The sequence below is a fragment of the Scyliorhinus canicula genome, chromosome 1 (assembly GCF_902713615.1).
Source record: "Scyliorhinus canicula chromosome 1, sScyCan1.1, whole genome shotgun sequence".
NCBI classification, from domain to species: domain Eukaryota; kingdom Metazoa; phylum Chordata; class Chondrichthyes; order Carcharhiniformes; family Scyliorhinidae; genus Scyliorhinus; species Scyliorhinus canicula.
This window is the reverse complement of record NC_052146.1, coordinates 269,296,821-269,315,595: the sequence shown is the minus strand read 5'-3', so window position 1 is coordinate 269,315,595 and position 18,775 is coordinate 269,296,821. Positions and strand designations below refer to the sequence as shown.

At 44.7% G+C, this 18,775-nt stretch overlaps 1 protein-coding gene across 6 annotated transcripts in view; it reads left to right on the top strand.

Moving 5' to 3' along the window:
* The first annotated feature begins 407 nt into the window (after nucleotides 1-407).
* The window catches only part of LOC119974288 (suppressor of cytokine signaling 5-like), a 52,636-nt gene continuing 34,268 nt past the window's right edge, over nucleotides 408-18,775 (top strand). For 3 of the 6 annotated variants that reach the window (XM_038813082.1, XM_038813063.1, XM_038813075.1), the window contains exon 1: nucleotides 434-723. The gene's annotated coding sequence lies outside the window, so the exon portion shown is untranslated. The other 3 variants (XM_038813067.1, XR_005462496.1, XM_038813087.1) reach the window with 3 other exon arrangements.

Sequence of the window (18,775 nt, the reverse complement as noted above, 5' to 3'; positions counted from 1 at the left end):
ATGCTGTAAATACGATTTTCTGACAGGCTTCTGCGCACGGTGAATATTTTATGACTGCTGTTGCCCAATTGGTATTGTCATCGTTGGCCCTGTCTGATTTCCTTTGCATGATGCAAAGTGCGATCCGAATTTTTTTTTCACCATCAGCGCCCCCCAGATTTTATTTTTCTCCCCCTTTTTTTTGCAGACGCTAGACGATTTCTACAGACATCGCTTCGATGGCGCGAGCGAGTGACCCAGGCGGGCTGGAGTGACTCACCGCCTGCTCCTCGAGCTCCCCCCCCCCCCAAAAGGCCCCGCCCCGCCCCAATTGGCCACCTCCCATTGGCCCGCTGGTTGCCAGGAGCCTCAGCCACGGGCGCCTCCCGCGCGACTGGTCGGGTCCCGCTGTCAATCATCGGTCGTCGTGGAGTTTCCGCCAGCAGGTTAGGGTGTTCCCCCCCCCCCCCCCCATCTTTCTCCTCCTCCAAATGTTCGCCCGATCACCATTAACCGTCCGGGGAAGCCAGTGAGAGCTATGGCGCTGCCGGTCTGACGCTTTTCCCGTTAGGAAAACCCTCCAGGGGACCTGACGCTTGGGCCCCTTCCCCACCCCTCGGTTGGTCGGAGTTTGAGTCGAGCCTTCCGCCGGAGCAGCACCCCCCATCCCTCCCAATCTTTTTTTCTTCGCAGCGTTGCGAGTTGAGATGTTTCTGAAAGCGAGGGGTTTGCGGGGGAGTTGAGGTAAGTGCCTTTCGGAGGATGGGGGGGGAGGGGGTTGGTGTGGATACCTCTCGCCGGCGGCGGGTTGGTTTTTTTTTGGGGGGGGGGGGGGAGAGAAGAAAAGGTCCAGGGCTCACTACCTCCTGATGAAATAACTGATGCCTGTGTACAATTACAGCGTGTTTTAAAACTCGACATTTGTGCAAATCGCCCAAGTGTTTTCTCCCATCAACCTCTACGTGTGGATTTTTTTTGTCGGAGGGGAGAGAGGAGGAGGTGAGAGGGGAGGGGAGGGGGGTACAAGGAACCGAAATTTTATTGCTGAGCTCCGATCAGCTCCCTCAGCCCCCAGCAGGGAAACTTACTGTCTTTTACATGCAGGGCATGCACTGAGTTTCAACGTCTATTTATTGTACGTATGTGGCCCAGCTGTATATTATATATCCCCCCCTGTTTGCATACAGCTTTTTTATCCCCCTTGCCTAGAACTGTCCCTTTTGTTCTGGCCAGTGTTTGTCTATTCCTGAATCAGTATCACTTACAATAAATGCAAAAAGGGTGCGGGGGGGTGGAGGGACTCTGGCCTGGCAGCATCTGTGGGGAGAGGAAGGGTTAACGTTTGGAATCCCATAAAAGAGGGATTAAATTAAATAAAAATCTGAGAAATTTGAGAAGTCGGTGGCACGGTGGGATCCGGGTTCGATTCTGCTCTCGGGTGACTGTGGAGTTTGCACGTTCTCCCTGTCCCTGCCGGTGTCCTCCCTGCTCTGATTCTCCCCCCAAAGATGTGCAGGTTAGGTGGATAGGCCTTGCTAAATTTCCCCAGTATGTCCAGGGATGTGCAGATTACGACATTAGAGTGGGATGGGCGGCGGAGTATCTGGGTGGAGTGCCCTTTCCGGGGGTCGGGCAGGCTCAGTGGGCTGAATGGCCTGCTTCCGCACTATAAGGATTCTATGAATCTATGAAGTCATTTTTTTTTAAAAACGCTGTTATTTTCTTGAACTGAAGAATGTGACTTGTGAATATTCCTGATATAAATAGGTCAAGTTCATTTCCTTTGCTCTCCAGATGGCTGATCAAAAACGAATTACACCTGATCAGCCAAAAATAGGAACTATGATTCTATTTCTCTGTATAAACCTGTTCGCTTTGTCTCTGAATTTATTGGTCAATTTCCTGTCATTTCAGCACAGTTGAATGTGTGGGTTGAAATATGCTCTGTGCAGTTGAATTACTTGTGATGGTATTAGAAATAAGTTTCTTCATGTTCTGCCCTTTTACTTTATGTCCGGTGGTTGGTCGAGATCGAATACGTGCCTTAGATGAGATGAGACCAATGATTTGAAACTTGGCTTTAAGAATTTGGCAAATAATGCATACCCTGATTTAGAGTATTTGAAGTTTTCCTTTAGCTAAAATGGAAATTTGTGTCTTTGTAACGACTGACACTAAAGTATTGTAGCAAAATATGTATTTCTTAATTTGATTATTAAAGTTATGTTTGCCATCCTTAACGAGTGTCTATAAAACTAAGCAAAACTTTTTAAAATTAAAAATAACCTGTGCTCGTCTTTACTCTGAGAAATGGTAAATAACTCATGATTGGGTTGGTGAACAGTGAATCAATTTCAAATTTCTAATTAATCTTGTATCTCTTACATGCACAAAGTTATATTTACTAGATATGTGTGTATATCTTAAAGCGTGGGGTAGTCTGGAAAAATATTGCTGCAATTCCCAAATGCTTTGTCCAATAAGTACAAATATTTAAATTTAACTGTGGGAATGTAATATTACTTGTCGAGGAACCTGCTAATTTTTTCCTGCTTTGTAAGTAGGTACATCGTAAGAAGGAACCAAACTTGCATTTATGCAGCACCTTTCGTAACCTTGGGATATCCTAAAGTGCTTTACTTTTAAGTAAAATATAAGAAACATGGCAGGCCAGCAGCAATGAAATAATGCACTGAACATCTGTAATGATGTTGAATGAGCGATAAATGTTGACCAGAGACCAGGTGGTCTTCCAGTATCGTTAGCACATAGAACTGTACAGCACAGTACAGGCCCTTCGGCCCACGATGTTGTGCCCAACTAGTCTGAAACTAAGACCAAATCAACCTACTCCCAATCATTCTAGTGTACTCCATATGCCTATCCAATAACCGCTTGAAAGTTCCTAAAGTGTCCGACTGCATGGGTTATGTGCTAAGTCTCTGGAACTTGAGCTCATGATTCAAAAGTGTAATATCACTAAGTCAAGGCTAGCACTGAGACAGGCTCCAATTTGAGTGAAATAGCTGGGCTGAAAGGCCTCATTCCTACATTCTTTTGTTCTCGGTGGCAATTATTCACCTGACTTAATGTTTTAACCATTTGCTATATAGTGCAATAAACAATTAAATTGCTCTATACTTGTCAATGTTGCTGTGTTACTGTATCCTTCATTTTCCTGGCATGAATAGGAGGGGAAGCTTTTTGTCATTAGCTTATGACAGTGTCCTGTTTGACAAATTTGAAAACTACCCAAATTGGATCAGCTCTTAATTGTCCAACCTATTTCCAAATTCTAAGAATACGTGATGGTCTACACGTACTGATGTTCAGTAAACCTAACCATATTTGTGTAATTTCAGCATCTCATTCCCCAAATCTATGCAACGATTCCAGGACTATGCTTGCTTGATGCAAACAAAGAATAATTAATTGCTTAAAAATCAACAGGCGAGAATCATGATTTAGAATAATTATGGTATGTTAAATGGTACTGTACATCAGGTAAACCTCTCAAATCATAGACCCTAATGGGATGTGAAAAGCTGAATGTACATCAGCAGAAATTTGGTCCCTAATGGGATGTGAAAAGCTGAATGTACATCAGCAGAAATTTGGTCATTACCCTAACTTGCTATATAAATGATCTGCAAGCAGGGACAGAGTGTGTAACTTAGCAAAATTTGCGGATAATACTAAATAGGTGGGAACACAGGCAGTGAAGAGGAGATCAAAATTTTACAGATGACTATCGATAGGCTAGGCGATTGGGCCAAAAATTGGCCGATGGAGTTTAAAGTAGATAAGTGTGAGGTTATCCATTATGGCTGAAAAAACAGAAAGGCAAGTTATTTAAATGGAAAGCAGGTTCGGAATGTGTCTGGCTAGAGGGATCTGGGTGTCTTTGTTCATGAATCGCAGAAAGTCGGTATGCAGGTACAGCATGTAATTAAAAAGGCAAATGGTATGTTGACGTTTATTGCATAAGGACTGTTGAGTAGAGAAGTTTTGTTGCAATTGTATAGGATGTTGCTGAGACCACATCTGGAGTTTTGGGTCCAGTTTTGATCTCCTTATTTGAGGAACAATGTGGTGGCATTAGAGGCAGTTCAGAGGAGTTGATTGATTCTGAGGATGAAATGGTTGCTGTATGAGGAGAGATTAATGAGCTTGGGCATGTACTCGCTGGAGTTTAGAAGGATGAGAGGGGATGTGATCAAGGTATATAAATACTAAGAAGGATTGCTAAAGTAAATGTACACCAAATGTTCCCCTTTGTAGAGCAATCTAGAACGAGGGGTCACAAATATAGGTTAAGAGGCAGTAGTTTTCGAACTGAGATGAGGAGAAACTACTTTTCGTAGAAGGTGGTGTGTTTGTGGCACTCACTATCCCATAGTGCAGTGGAATTTGAGTCATTAAATGGTTTCAAGAAGCACATCGATATATTTCTGATTTTTTAAAAATGGGTTAAAGGGATATGGGGAACAGGTGGTTAGGTGGATTTGAGACCAGAAAGAGATCAGCCATGATCTGATTGAATAGCGGGGCAGGCTCGAAGGGCTGAATTGCCTACCTCTGCTTATAATTCCTATATTACTTGTAGGTAATTCATTTAAATTGTTAATTTAACTTTATTATGTTGGAAACAGGTGTGGCATCATAGCGAAGCTGAACTTGTCCATTTATTAACTTAATTACCTGCAGGGATTATGGTGGACAGCAGTCTTGTAATGTTGAAGTTCTAGTAGTTAGTGATGGTGCTCCCTCAGTGCTGATGAATATTGACCCAGTGATGATGGAGGAATTATGTTTTATGTTCCAAGTCCAGGTGGTGTGTGATTTAGAAGGAATCTTTCAGGTGGTAGTCTTCAAATGTTGGTTTTCTCTTGTCTGTCTAGGTGATGGAGTCTGTTGGTTGGGGTGTAATGCTGAAATTAGATCATTTGCAGCACTTCAGCCTGTAACTAGTATGTACTGCAATCATGTCCCACTGACAGTCCAGTGGAAAAGATGGTGGTGATTTAAGCAAACCCCTGTTGAGCTGCTTGGGTGATGTTATGACTGTTATGCCATGCTAAATTGCCCGTAGTGTAAGGTTAATGGGGGGATTGTTGGGTTATGGGTATACGGGTTACGTGGGTTTAAGTAGGGTGATCATTGCTCGGCACAACATCGAGGGCCGAAGGGCCTGTTCTGTGGTGTACTGTTCTATGTTCTATGTTCTACTGTGTTTTCAATCATATGGTGGGCTGTGGTTGGACTCTTTCGTGTTGGAAGTAGACATCACCAATCACTTGTTATGAATGTTACCTGCTGGGGGAGGTTTGATATTCTATTTGGTTGGTATGTGTTGTGTGGGGTTATTTTTTGTAATATTGAAAAAAATTGTTCGAATAAAAATATTTTTTTATATGAATGTTATCCGCCATTTAACATCCTCCAGCCTGGAGTTGACCTGGTTCTAGCAGTCCTGCAGTGATATCCTGGGGCTGCAATGTTTCTCTCCAAATTATTGGTTAGTTTCACAATTCAAGAAAGAAGGTTTACCAGTTTATTCCAGATATTCTGGAGATCCTTCAACTGGTCACAACACCTAAATACTTATAAGTTTGTTTACTGCTAACAAAGTAACTCAAGGTATTGTTTAGACTCCTTTGTATCATCAATTACAAGGATTGTTAAACTTTCCTTTTATATGTAATTTATTTTGTGTGTTTTTGCAGCAATCGTGAGCATTTATATTTCTGGAGAGAAGTAACTCCAATTTCTCAATCCTCTTAATTCCTGTTCCACATGCTCCAATCAGACTTGTGAAAAATCCACACATGAATAAGATTAATATGGGTAACGTTAATATTAATATGGGTAACGTTAAGGGCCATTTGGATGAATTGGTCCCAACCAGTCAGCAATCCAAGGATTAGGTAGCTTTTATGTTAGAATGAATTGTGGTTAAAATCACAATTCAGTGATACTGCTAAAAATTTGTGAATTAATTTTCTGAACAAACATACAAAGGTTTTCTGCTGGGGGAGTTTGTAAATGACCAGGTCGCTGTCAGCTTAGCTGCCATGGATAATGTAGTGGTTGAACAACTAAACACATTGATATAGTGTCTATTCAACATTGATTTTTATTGCTGCAATTGTTGGATTAGCTGTTTTGCGTCCCCCCTTAGTGGGGGAGAGTTGCTCAGGGGCACAGGCAAAGTACCTATCCCACAAACTAATATTTCTTTTTAGAAGGCTGCCCTGCACTCATTGGAAATTTAATCAGCTACACAACCTGAGCTCAGTAACATTTTAAACAGATCTGCAGTTTTCTGCTGTATATTTATCCTCTGTTGATATTTGAAAATATCAACCTCGGGCATTTATTTAAATCATTCCAAATTCAAATTAATTAAAATATAAAGTAACTAGAATAGGAGAGTATTTTCTGTTCCTAATTTCAGAGCTTTGAAGTTAATATGTACTTGAGATCTATTAATCAGCCACAGAAATGGCCATAGTGTAAAACAATGTCCAAATCACAAATTTGGTGCCATTCACTTAAGAACATTACCTCAAAATAACACATAAACCAAGCATACTTTCAGTACCATCTTAGGAGTGTTGTAATATTGAAGTTGCCATCATTTGGATGAGATGTTGAATTGAAGCTCCAGCCGTCTATTAACATGGTTGTAAAAGTCCATAGCACTTTGCTTGTCTTCCTCATTTCTTAATGTTACATATACAGTTCAGCCTTCATACATAGAACATAGAACATTACAGCACAGAACAGGCCCTTCGGCCCTCGATGTTGTGCCGAGCAATGATCACCCTACTTAAACCCACGTAACCCGTAACCCAACAATCCCCCCATTAACCTTACACTACGGGCAATTTAGCATGGCCAATCCACCTAACCCGCACATCTTTGGACTGTGGGAGGAAACCGGAGCACCCGGAGGAAACCCACGGACACACTGGGAGGACGTGCAGACTCCACACAGACAGTGACCCAGCCGGGAATCGAACCTGGGACCCTGGAGCTGTGAAGCATTGATGCTAACCACCATGCTACCGTGAGGCCCCCGAACTCATCGAAGGGCTCGTCCGGGATTTGAACCCGGGACCTCTCGCAAATTCCGACAGCGACACACCCGAAGCGTGAATCATACCCCTAGACCAAAGAGCCCCGCGCATCTGTGAAAGATAATAGATATGCAGCAAACAAACCCATTTCAGATATCTTCACATGCAACACCCTTGGCTGAAGAGGCCAATCCAGGCGAGGCAGGTTCTGCCGCAAGTACTACGCCTGAAGCTTCCAAGTGTTGTTGTGGATTGATGTTTTCAGTATTGGCATCTGTTTCCAAACCATTGTAGTCACTGGATATCATGGTGGTGTACATCAACCCACAGCAGATGTTGCCATTTTCCTCTGTCAGCTAGTGATTCCAAGGTGCAATAATTGAAGCCTTTGTGTCACACTTGCAAGTCCCCTTGAAGTAGAGCTTTGGTCATCCGGCTGCCCTGCCACACAGAAAGCCCTTGGGTTTGCAACCGCCTTTCACACTGAGCTAACCAAGCCAACTGAGTGCTAACAAAATTGGAAACTCTGTCTTTTGAGAGGACTGTTGCACTTATAATTTCTGTCTTGCCAGAGTATACCCATAATGTGCTACATATATGGCAAAAATGGAAATTGAGCTTTTCCTGCTAACTCTAAAGTTGTCCATGCTTCAGAGTCCTACAGCACGGTGCTGAGAACAAAGGCATTATAAACAGTCAGCTTGGTCCTGAGGGTGAGCTTGATATTCCGAGTATTTCATGAGTCAACCAAAGGTAATAGCTGCTTTCCTATGCATGTATGAAGTTCTTAATCAAGGGACAGATTGTCAGTCACCATGAACCCAAGGTAGCAGAATTTTCTAATTGCGTTCAATGGGGGGGATTTAGTGTGATCAGGGACAGAGATGTAACGTCTTGTCCCATGACTGCAATTTTCGTAACACTTGGATTATTTGACCATGGTAGATTTGAGATAAACCATCAAGTCTTCACGCTCAACTCTTTTTTTTAGACCTACAAAGATCATTTTTGTTCCTGGGATATATTTCTTTGGATTTTTCAGGTAAATCCTGAGTGTGTCCTCATCCAAAGTAATACATATATTTTTGTTTGATTTGGTGTAAGAAACTACTTCAACCTGTCCAGTCTTGAATCCAAATAAACCAGACAGGTTTGGCCCAGTCTTGCTCGTCTTCACTTTCAACAGTGTAACATTGCGCACACTTGTCAGGGAGAGCAGGTTACTGGCAAGGGAGAGGCAGTCTGAGCCTTTGTTGCTGAGTTTCATGAGTGATCAGGGGAGTAGCATCAGCATAGAGGAATTCACTGATCAGGATGAAATGTGTTTAATCTTTCAATTTCGATAGATTGTAGAGCTTGCTGTCAGACCTACTGCGCAAATAGTTTGCCTCTATATTGAAGGGAAGGCGAGGATCAGAAATAGGAGCACAGGCAGCAATAGGGGCAGCAGGGTAGCATGGTGGTTAGCATAAATGCTTCACAGCTCCAGGGTCCCAGGTTCGATTCCCGGCTGGGTCACTGTCTGTGTGGAGTCTGCACGTCCTCCCCCTGTGTGCGTGGGTTTCCTCCGGGTGCTCCGGTTTCCTCCCACAGTCCAAAGATGTGCGGGTTAGGTGGATTGGCCATGCTAAATTGCCCGTAGTGTCCTAATAAAAGTAAGGTTAAGGGGGGGTTGTTGGGTTACGGGTATAGGGTGGCTACGTGGGTTTGAGTAGGGTGATCATGGCTCGGCACAACATTGAGGGCCGAAGGGCCTGTTCTGTGCTGTACTGTTCTATGTTCTATGTTCTAATGCCAACCCGAGTGGGGACAAAGACACAGCCTTGTTTCACTTCAACTCAATCCTGTTGGAAGTGGATCCATGTTGTCCTACAAAGAGTGGGTGAGACGGAGGAATTTTGGTGGACAACTAATTTGCCCCCAAATCATGCAATGCTGCACTACTGACTGTATCAAATGCCTTTGTGAGATCTGTGAGAGTAAGGTAAAGAGGGTATCTTGTTCCCTCCACTTCTGTTATAGCTGGCGTATGGAGAAGATAATGTCCATATATGTTGGGACGGAACTACACTGTGCTTCCACATAGACTTGTCTGCAAGTTATGAAACCCTTTTTAACAATGGCCTGAGTAAAGACCTTTACTGATGGTAAGGAGTCAGACCCCCCCCCCCCCCCCCCCCATTGTTATTGTAGTCTCCTCTGTTTCCTTTGTTTTTGTAATAGTGTGGTGATGTTTGGATCTTGGTATGTAGCCTAATTTCCAACAGAAAAGGAGAAGGCCATAAAGCTGTTGTGATAGATTTGATTTTCCATGCTTGAGCAGTTCAACTGGGATGCTGACAGTACCAGGTGTCTTTGTTTACTCAACAGCCTATGATCTTCTCGAGCTAAGTGATGAGACTTCTTCATCTAATTTACCCATGACAGAAAACTGAGAATGGGCAGTGGGCAGCACAGTAGCATAAATGATTAGCACTGTGGCTTCACAGCGCCAGGGTCCCAGGTTCGATTACCTGCTGGGTCACTGTCTGTGCGGAGTCTGCACGTTCTCGCCGTGTCTGCATGGGTTTCCTCCGGGTGCTCCACTTTCCTCCCACAGTCCAAAGACGTGCAGGTTCGGTGGATTGGCCATGATAAATTAGTGACCAAAGGAGGGGTTATTGGGTTTCGGGGATAGGGTAGAATTGAGGGCTTAAGTGAGTTGGTGCAGACTCGATGGGCCAAATGGCCACCTTCTGTATGTTCTGTGTTCTTATGTTCTATGTTCCTAATGCCAAGTGTGCAGACTGGGAGATGCTCATCTCAGGAATACAGCTTGTGTTCAGCCTAATGGGTCATATGTTTACTTCTGTAGGCAGGTGTCACCATCTGAAGACAACTTTGGTTGTAAGGATCCCTTCATATATGGTTTATAGATTTCCATTAATGAAGTTGGTTTGAATTTCTTGACATAAGTTGATCCAGTATATGTTTGCACAGCATCTCCATATTTTTTGCATGGCCTTCTTGGCTATGTTTTGTCAACTTTGGTTTTGCCATCAATGACATATGGCTGAGTCAGTCGCAAATGAGTCCTTGTTGCGCATTCGATCATTACAAAATGATGCTTCTGTTGCTTCGTAAATTATTGAAATTGGTGACTCAAGCTTTTATCAATACTTGTACTGGTGAGTATAAGGGGTTTTGACCTGTGACGAAGGGCTGTCATGTTTGAAAATATGAAACTTTTCGCTCTGCTACTGATGAGTGGTCACTGTTGCCATTTTCTCTGTACTGTGCTAAGTGCAGAGAACACTGGGCGGATTGTGTTCCCTCATCACAAACCAGCTCTAGTTAGTTACAATCCCAGGACCTTGGATGATGCCATAATTCCTTGTGGTGATGTCTGCCCTGAAAGGTGTCGGTGATGGAGTTCATTCAAGTCACAAAACACAAGAAGAAATTGTACATTATCATTGATCTTTCCCACCCCGTGATAACCGAGGCACGTTAGCATTAAATCATTATCTTCCCAAAACCTGCACTGATGCCACTCAGGCTGAATAGCCTCTCGTCATTTGGGATGTTCTTCATAATGCCACTGAGGGAGTCCTAGAAATGCTCTTTTGTCTGAGGCGTTAGCATTTAGAGTTGGTGTGTTAGCATTGAATGAGATGGGATGAGATGAGGCACTCCACAGTTGCTACTGGCGACTCAATTGTCTTTGTCAGCCTGTTGCTCATTGGGAAGCCTGCACCTTGCTGACATTGGTCTTCTGTGCCATTTTCATGCCAATGAATGGCGTAATTAGAGTCTGGTTTCTTCTAGAGCAGCAATGTCAACACCCAGCTTATGTTAGCTCATGGAGAATTAGGGCCGCCTTGCATACATTTGCTGTGGAATCTGGGTTGTTGTTCATGTCCTCCGAGCTCTCATTCCAGCTACCAAGCTGAAAGGTTGCCTTTCTTTGTTTGATGTGGAGATGCCGGCGTTGGACTGGGGTGAGCACAGTAAGAAGTCTTACAACACCAGGTTAAAGTCCAACAGGTTTGTTTCAAACACGAGCTTTCGGAGCACCCCCCACCAACAAGCCTGGACTTGCAGAGGCCTACCGACTGAACTGGCTTGGGACAATTCACACCTCTTTAACCTGGAGTTACCTCTCTCTCTGCATCTTTGATGATTTGATTGCCTGCAGGTGCTCGCATTCCGGGGCATCTCTGACTGTGTCTATATAAACATTTCTGGAACAAGCCTTTCCATTCACCTGAAGAAGGAGCCGTGCTCCGAAAGCTCATGTTTGAAACAAACCTGTTGGACTTTAACCTGGTGTTGTAAGACTTCTTACTGTTTCTTTGTTTGCTACATAGCCTATGCATGCAGGACCAAGAAGACTGGAAGGAAAGAAAAAACAGACTGTTTCATCCGTTAAGACATGTACAAATCTAGTTATTTTACACTGCTGCTGGAACATGACTGATAATGTTGTATCCGAAATGCCTTAATTTTTTTAATGCTAAATAATTCTGGAATTTTGTCAGCTATCTCAAAAATTAGAACTCTTAATTTGCCTGCGCAAAATTGCAAGGCTAATTTAAGAAACCATTTGGGGTGTGCAAGTTGATCTTATCCACAGTATGTTACAGGCAAGGTCACCATAATCATTAAATCTCCATCTGTGTTAGTCTCCATGGCTGCTAAGAAAACATGGACCTTGTATGTTCTTCACCTTTATTGGTTGCAAGTCATGTTAGCCCTTACATTTGATTTCTGGCTCAAAAAATGGGTACGTTTTGGGTCAAGTGGAAAAGTGAAAATGTCAAAATACAAATGGGAACCCAATTCTCTTTGAACCTACTCTCTTCCTGTTCTAATAGAGACTGATGACCAATCTACTTTTTTAGGAGTTCGGGATGGCTATTGAAAGCTTTTTAAGATGGCTAGGTACCTACATTTTAACAAGGTTTCCATTTTAACTTGATGGTTAGGTTTCTTCTACCTTAGAAAAATGGCAGGTAAAAGGAGGCAAGTGCTTGAGGACTAGGAGGAGCAAGATGATTTCCTCCAAGCCTGATGAGCTTGTTTTGTAAACCTCCCCTCAGAATTCATAGAATCTGTACTGTGCAGAAGGAGGTCATTCGAACTCCAAAAGAGCAACTCACCCAGACCCACTCTTGCACCCTATACCCCATAATCCCAGCAAACCTGCTCATGCTTTTGACATTAAGGGGAAAATTAGCATGGCCAATCCTTCGACCCTGCACGCCAGCATTCCTTTGTACTGAGGGAGGAAAGTGGAGCACCCAGAGGAAATCAACGCAGACACTGGGAGAATGTACAATGTCTACACACACAGTCATCCAAGGCTGAAATTGTACCCGGGGTCCTGGCACTGTGAGGCAGCAGTGCTAGCCACTGTGCCGACGTGTTGCCCCTCTGGCCCCTAACCACTGAACCTACCTGCTCCTGGATGTGTTTTTTTTTCTGGAGCCATCCTTATTTGACAGGCAGCCTGGCAATTAGGCTAGCTTCTGTGTGGTACACTTGGAAAGAAAAATTGCATGCCCCATGGAATTAAAACTCCATGGACCTTGGGAAATCTGCACTTGTGGGTACTGTAACCATCAACCCAATGAACATCAGGGACAGTGTTTCCTAATGCTAGTTTGAATTGTGTGAACATAACACCTGAGCCATGGGTTGTCCCCCCCACCCCACCCATCTAATTTCATGTCTCCATCATTGTGTGTTTTTTTGTATTATCTAAAGGACTTCGACCCTTGTCAGTTGGAATTGACAATCTTGGCAGGAAGTGAAGCTGCTTTTCGCATTTACCTGCTGATGTCTTGTAAAATTAATGGCTTGGCATTCGTCACCTTTTGCAAAGAACTTGTTCCTGTGTGTGGGCAGTCAAGTTGATAGAGCAGCCATCCCTCACTTGCCCTACTTAAAAACTAGTTGATTAATGTTGAAACTCGAGGCAATTTTTTATTGCCTTGTATGCAGCTTTCTGAAAATTGGAAAGTGTTATTAACACTTCTTTTTGATTTCATTGCACTCCGACCAGCAAGGAATTGAGCTCCACCAGTGTGTGCACTCTGCCTACTCACATAAGAAAAATTGAAAGGTATTTACTGCTTGGGAGTGATGACACCTATGAATAAATCTGGGCTGGGAAATCCATATTTAATGTGGTCCAACACCGAAGGACATTGTAGGATCATTTTGTTTACTCTGCATTGTTAGTGCACACTATTTAGATACCTTCGATCAATATTTGTTGAGTTTCAGTTAATGTCGTCTGTGAAAGTTTCTGTAGGATCTGTGTGGGAGGTTAAATAGGTTCTATATTGTCCCCATATCTCTCCAGACACTCGGGCTAACAAAGGTAGCTGTGTAAATCGATTTGTTTTCTCCCTCAAAGTTTCCCATTCAGTAAGAGTAAAAATTAGGTGCATGGGCGCAGAACCTATTTGTGAGGGAATCTTTGTGTGCTTACTTTTTATCTAGTTAATTGCTGGGTAAAAGTAACAGCTCTGCATACAACATTTTTGCCCAGCTAACAGTTGTGAAGAAGGCAATTGGCCACACAGATAAGACGGGTTAATTGTAGTTATGGTTAGTTTTGACATTCGACATGGCTGATCTTCTCTAGTTGACATAAGAGATTTGCAAAACTTCTTTGTTTGTGGTGGGTTGGTCAGTGGTTAGGTGGGCACAGCTCTTAACTTCTGCTGCCGTTTTTAAAATCTTTTCAGCAAACCCAGGAATTGGTTCTGTGAAGGTTACATTGTACTACAGTAGTCCCCCGTTATACCGCGGGTGTTCGGGTCCAAGACAGCCACCCGCGTTGTATCCGAGCCGCGGATATCCAAGATGGCGGATATCCGAATGAATGAACGAGAGGAAACATCGCTGACTGCTGAACATTGCTGAATGGAAGGGCGTTTTAAATAAAAAAACATCAAAGTTCGTTCAAGTCTTAAATCAAGTTTTAAATTTATTAAAATATATACAATAATATATACATACAATAATATACTTAAAATTGTACTTACAAGCATATTTTTAAAAATCATTTTAAAAAGTCTGAGTTTCTTCTGGCACATCCCCTTCCTCATCTTGACTTGTGCTTGCCTCTGGAGGTTCTTCAGGTGTAGATGTATATGGGGTCGCAGTCCTGTTGCTCTGTGTATGCTATGAGCCACTTCAGGTGCGTGATGGCATCCGAGTGGCTCTTTGCCACTGTGGGCTGGGGTTGTTCTTCTTCTTCTGCTGCCTCCTCTTGGGTGACCTGGTCGATGATCTCTTCCTCTGTGAATGTTTCTGTGGGTGCCATGTCGTCCTCTGCTGCTGACCACCTGTTCACCCAATCCTGGAGTGTTAGGTTCTCATCCAGGTGGTCCTCTAGCCTCTCCTCAGCTGCCCTGGTCTCTGCTTCAGTAAAGCCTACAAAGTCCTCTTCATCCGGGTAATGTTGGGGTCGTGGGAGTGCTGCTCCTAGGGCCTTGTTCCAGCAGTTGGCGATGGTCTTCTCCGTCACAGCTCTCCAGGCCTTCCCTGCCAGATAACAGGCATCCTTGATGGTGATGGCTTTCAGGTAATCTGGGACAGTGAGAGGAGAGTCAATCAGTTCCTTTTTGTACACAGACTTGAAGGTCTGAATGATGCCAGCATCACATGGCTGGATCTTGCTGGTGGTGTTCTATGGGAGATAGAGCACTTGGATCTGCCCATCCCTGGTCTTGAGAACATCTCCCTGAGGGTGGGCTGAGCAGTTGTCAAGTAGGAGTGTTGCCTTCTGCGGTAAGTTGCGGGACTAAGGTGGTCCCTGACACTGGGTACGAAGAACTTGAAGAACCACTCCTCAAATAAGGAAGCTGTCATCCAGGCTTTGCCAGAGTTCCGGTAGGTAATGGGTAGGTTCTCCATGTTGATGTGGTGAAAGCATCTAGGAGACTTGAATTTGCCCACAATCAATGGCTTCAGCTTGTGTGTGGCATTGCTGGCAAACAGGATGGTGAGCCTGTTCTTGGCTTGCTTGTACCCCAGAGTCTTGTGGGCATCATCCTTGACAGCTAGGGTCTTGTCAGGCAGCATCTTCCAGTAGAGCCCTGACTCATCTGCATTGTAGAGTTGCTCTGGGGTCAGCTCCTCTTGCACCATGTAGTTCTTGAGGATGTCGGGAAAGGCTGCTGCTGCTCCTGAGTCGGCGGATCTCTGTTCACCACTGATGGTAACTGCACCTATCCCATGTCTTTTCTGGAACCGATGGAGCCAACCCTTGCTGGCTACGAAATTGCTGTCCTCTGGGTGGAGCTGGTGATGGAACTTCTCAGCCTGAGTCCTGATGATAGGTCCAGATAGGGGGTGCCACCAGACTGTTCCTGGACAAACCAGGTGAACACAGCCTTCTCCAAGTTAATGTCACTAGCGTTCCTTGCCTTTTTCCTGGTAAGCCCTTCACTCTGAGAAACTGTCCCAACATATGTTCTTAAATTGGGCTCATCTTTCACCCACCCACGGAGGGCTGACTCTGGTACACCAGTCTCTCTGGATAATTTTGCCTTTGTTTCCCCGTTTCGAAGCCGGTCTATCAAATGTATCTTTTGCTTTACTGTGTAAGACTTGCGCTTAAACATTTTGAACGACAGTAACTGAACTCTAAGATACCTGCACTGGAAAAGGTATCCCTTTTATGGCTGGGTAATCGGTCGCGGCTACTCATTGCGGCTAATCGTTCTACAGTAATCATCGCTGCTAATCGGTCTAATCATCGCGGGTAATCATCGCTGCTAATCGGTCTAATCATCGCGGCTAATCGGTCTAATCATCGCGGCTAATCGGTCTAATCATCGCGGCTAATCATCCCAGCTAAAAAAGGTGCTGTTTCAAAAAGAGTTTAAAATGAGTCAAGTAAGTTGGGGTCCATAAGCCCCCCCCCGCCGTATATTGCGGAGCGCGGTATAACTGGGGACTACTGTACTAGGATTGCCATTATGAAGAATCAGTCTTCTCTTGTGGCGGCCATGGAGTGAGTGGGAGGGGTGGACCCATGGCGGTATGGGAGGCAGAGGGCGAAGCGTTTTTTTTTTTCATGTTCAGCGGGTGTATTCCCAGATCAATTTTTAAACTTTTCTTTCTGAACAAGATGTTACTGGTGGGGGTAGTTGGGACAGAATATTCGGCGACCTTGGTATCAGACCATGTGCCACATCTAGTGGACCTGTGTGTGGAAAGCGGGGGTTCCCAGCAGCCGCAGTGGAGGCTACATGTGGGCCTATTGGCTGATAACGGGATCTGCAAAAAGATTGGAGTGGCTATTGTAGCCATCTAAGATGGCCACCTGCAAAGGACCATGGGAATTATGGCCAACCCAGGACTCGGGCAGATACACAACCAATGTGTATCTAAAACAACGGTCACCAGACCTGACCGAAACCCCCACTCATTTACATTTCAATGGCCCATTTTCCCAGGACAATAGAACTCCAATCAAGCAACCGGTACAGCCGCAGACTGATTGGTGCCACCCCTCAGAAAGCACAACTGCCAAGGTCAATGACAGCTAAGGACCCGCCCAGCTGCCAAGACCAAAATCGAAGAGAGGAATCAGAGTCCTGTCGAACTATTGGGTCCAAGGTTAAGGACCGCCCCAAAGAGCGCAAAATCCCAGGGGATAAAAGAGGGCGCAACCATGTGTTCTGTCTCTCTTGGATCTGGCCTGTGCCTCCCTAATTGCAGCAGGAACAGCCAGCTAAGTTCAAGACCAATGATCGCTACCCGACGGATGAGCCCAGCAGAGACAGAGCCACTTTCTTCGAACCAGCCAAGTGAAATCCAGATAAAGGCCTTTATCCATTTACAGAGTGTCGGTCGCCCTGAAGTTAAGTATAGGTTATTGTAGCTGATAGGTGTAGTTTAACTTGTAATAGATATTGTGTTTGCATGTTCAGATAACTCTTGTGTATGTAAATAAACCATCTTTTGAACTAACTAACTGGTTGTGTGGTCATTTGATCGATATAAGGGAAGGCTTGTGATTCAGAGATAAATAAATAAAGTAACACTATCGAAAACTCTGTGGAGCTTTATGGGACGTACAAGGTTTCCACCTCCGTATTGTTGGAGGCAGTGATAGAGGGACGTTAAAGTGGAGTTTATCTCTATTCGGGCATATAGGGAGAAGGTGGAGCGGTTAGAAAGGCAAAGATTGGAGGCCATTCTGGAGGTGGATTGGAGATGCTTGGCAACCCCACAGGAGGCGCTGGAAAGGAAGAAGCTCCGGATGGGGTTTGAGCTTATGTGTACGAGGAAGGGGGTGTGTGGGGGGGGGGGGGGGGTGCGGCGATGTATGAACATGGGGGATTTGGAGGGGGGTGGGGGGGAAGCCAGTAGGATGCTCAGTTGAGGCAGCGGCAAGAAGCATTGGTCAGATGAAAGATCTGGTTGGGGGTGGTGGGGAGGTTTTCACTTGAGGCGTGGGAGGTAAAAGGCTATTTGAGCTCTTTTACCATAGACTGTACAGCCTCTGATGGGGGATGAAGGCATGAGGTGGTTTTTGGATGGACTGGATTTCCAGATGGTCAAGGAGGGAGAGGTCCAGGGTTGGGTGCGCCGATCGGCCTCGGAAGTAACTGGGTGCATGGGTTCAATGCAGTCTGGGACGACCCCTGGTCAGGACATGTTCCTGGCATGGGGACCCCTACTAGTGGAGACGTAAAATGAGAAATGAGTTGATCGGTAAGGGGGAGTTTCCGCCCACATTATCTCAGGCTTGAAGTTCGCTCATTTTTAAAAAAGAATAAGGACCCAGAGGAATGTGGATCATACCATCTGATATTGCTGCTACATATGGACGGGAAGGTGCCCGCAGTGGGTATAGAGGACTATATGTTGGGGGTGATTGGTGAGGAATTAACAAGGTTCGTGAAAGAGCGGAAGTTGTCGGCTGATATTAGAAGGTTGTTGAATGTACACGGATTACCTCTTGTTGTATGTTACAAACCCGGTGGCGAGCTTTTAATAATCTTTTATTGTCACAAATAGGCTTACATTAACACTGCAATGAAGTTACTGTGAAAAGTCACGAGTGGCCACATTCCGGCGCCTGCTCGGGTACACCGAGAATTCAAAATGTCCAAATTACCTAACAAGCACGCCTTTCGGGATTTGGGAGAGGAAACCGGAGCACCTAGAAGAAACCCACGCAGACACGGAGAATGTGCAGACACCACACCCACAGTGACCCAAGCCGTGAATCGAACCTGGAGCTGTGAAGGAACGGTGCCACCCCCTGTGCTACTGTGCAGCCCCTTTGATAGGATCATGAGGATATTGGTGGAGTTTGGCTCATTCTCAGGGTATAAGGTCAACATGCGAAAGAGCTAGCTTTTCCTGATCAATGTATGGGTGCAAGGGAAGGGCTCGGAGAAGTTGTCGTTTTGGCTGGTCGGGTCGAATTTCCAATACTTGGGGATGCAACTGGTGCATAGAAGATTTTAAGAGCTGGGATGTTTTGCTGGAAGGGCCCAGACAGTTAAAATTACGGTGTTGCTAAAGTTTCTGTTGGGCTTCTCTAATCTCTCGATTTCTGTGCCTAAATCCTTTTTTGGTAGGGTCAATAGGATGATCTCAGAGTTTATATGGGCAGGTAAGGTGCCCGGATTAGGAGGGTGTTTTTGGAGAGAGGCAGGTTGAGAAGGGTTGGCACTGCCGAGTTTGCTGAATTATTA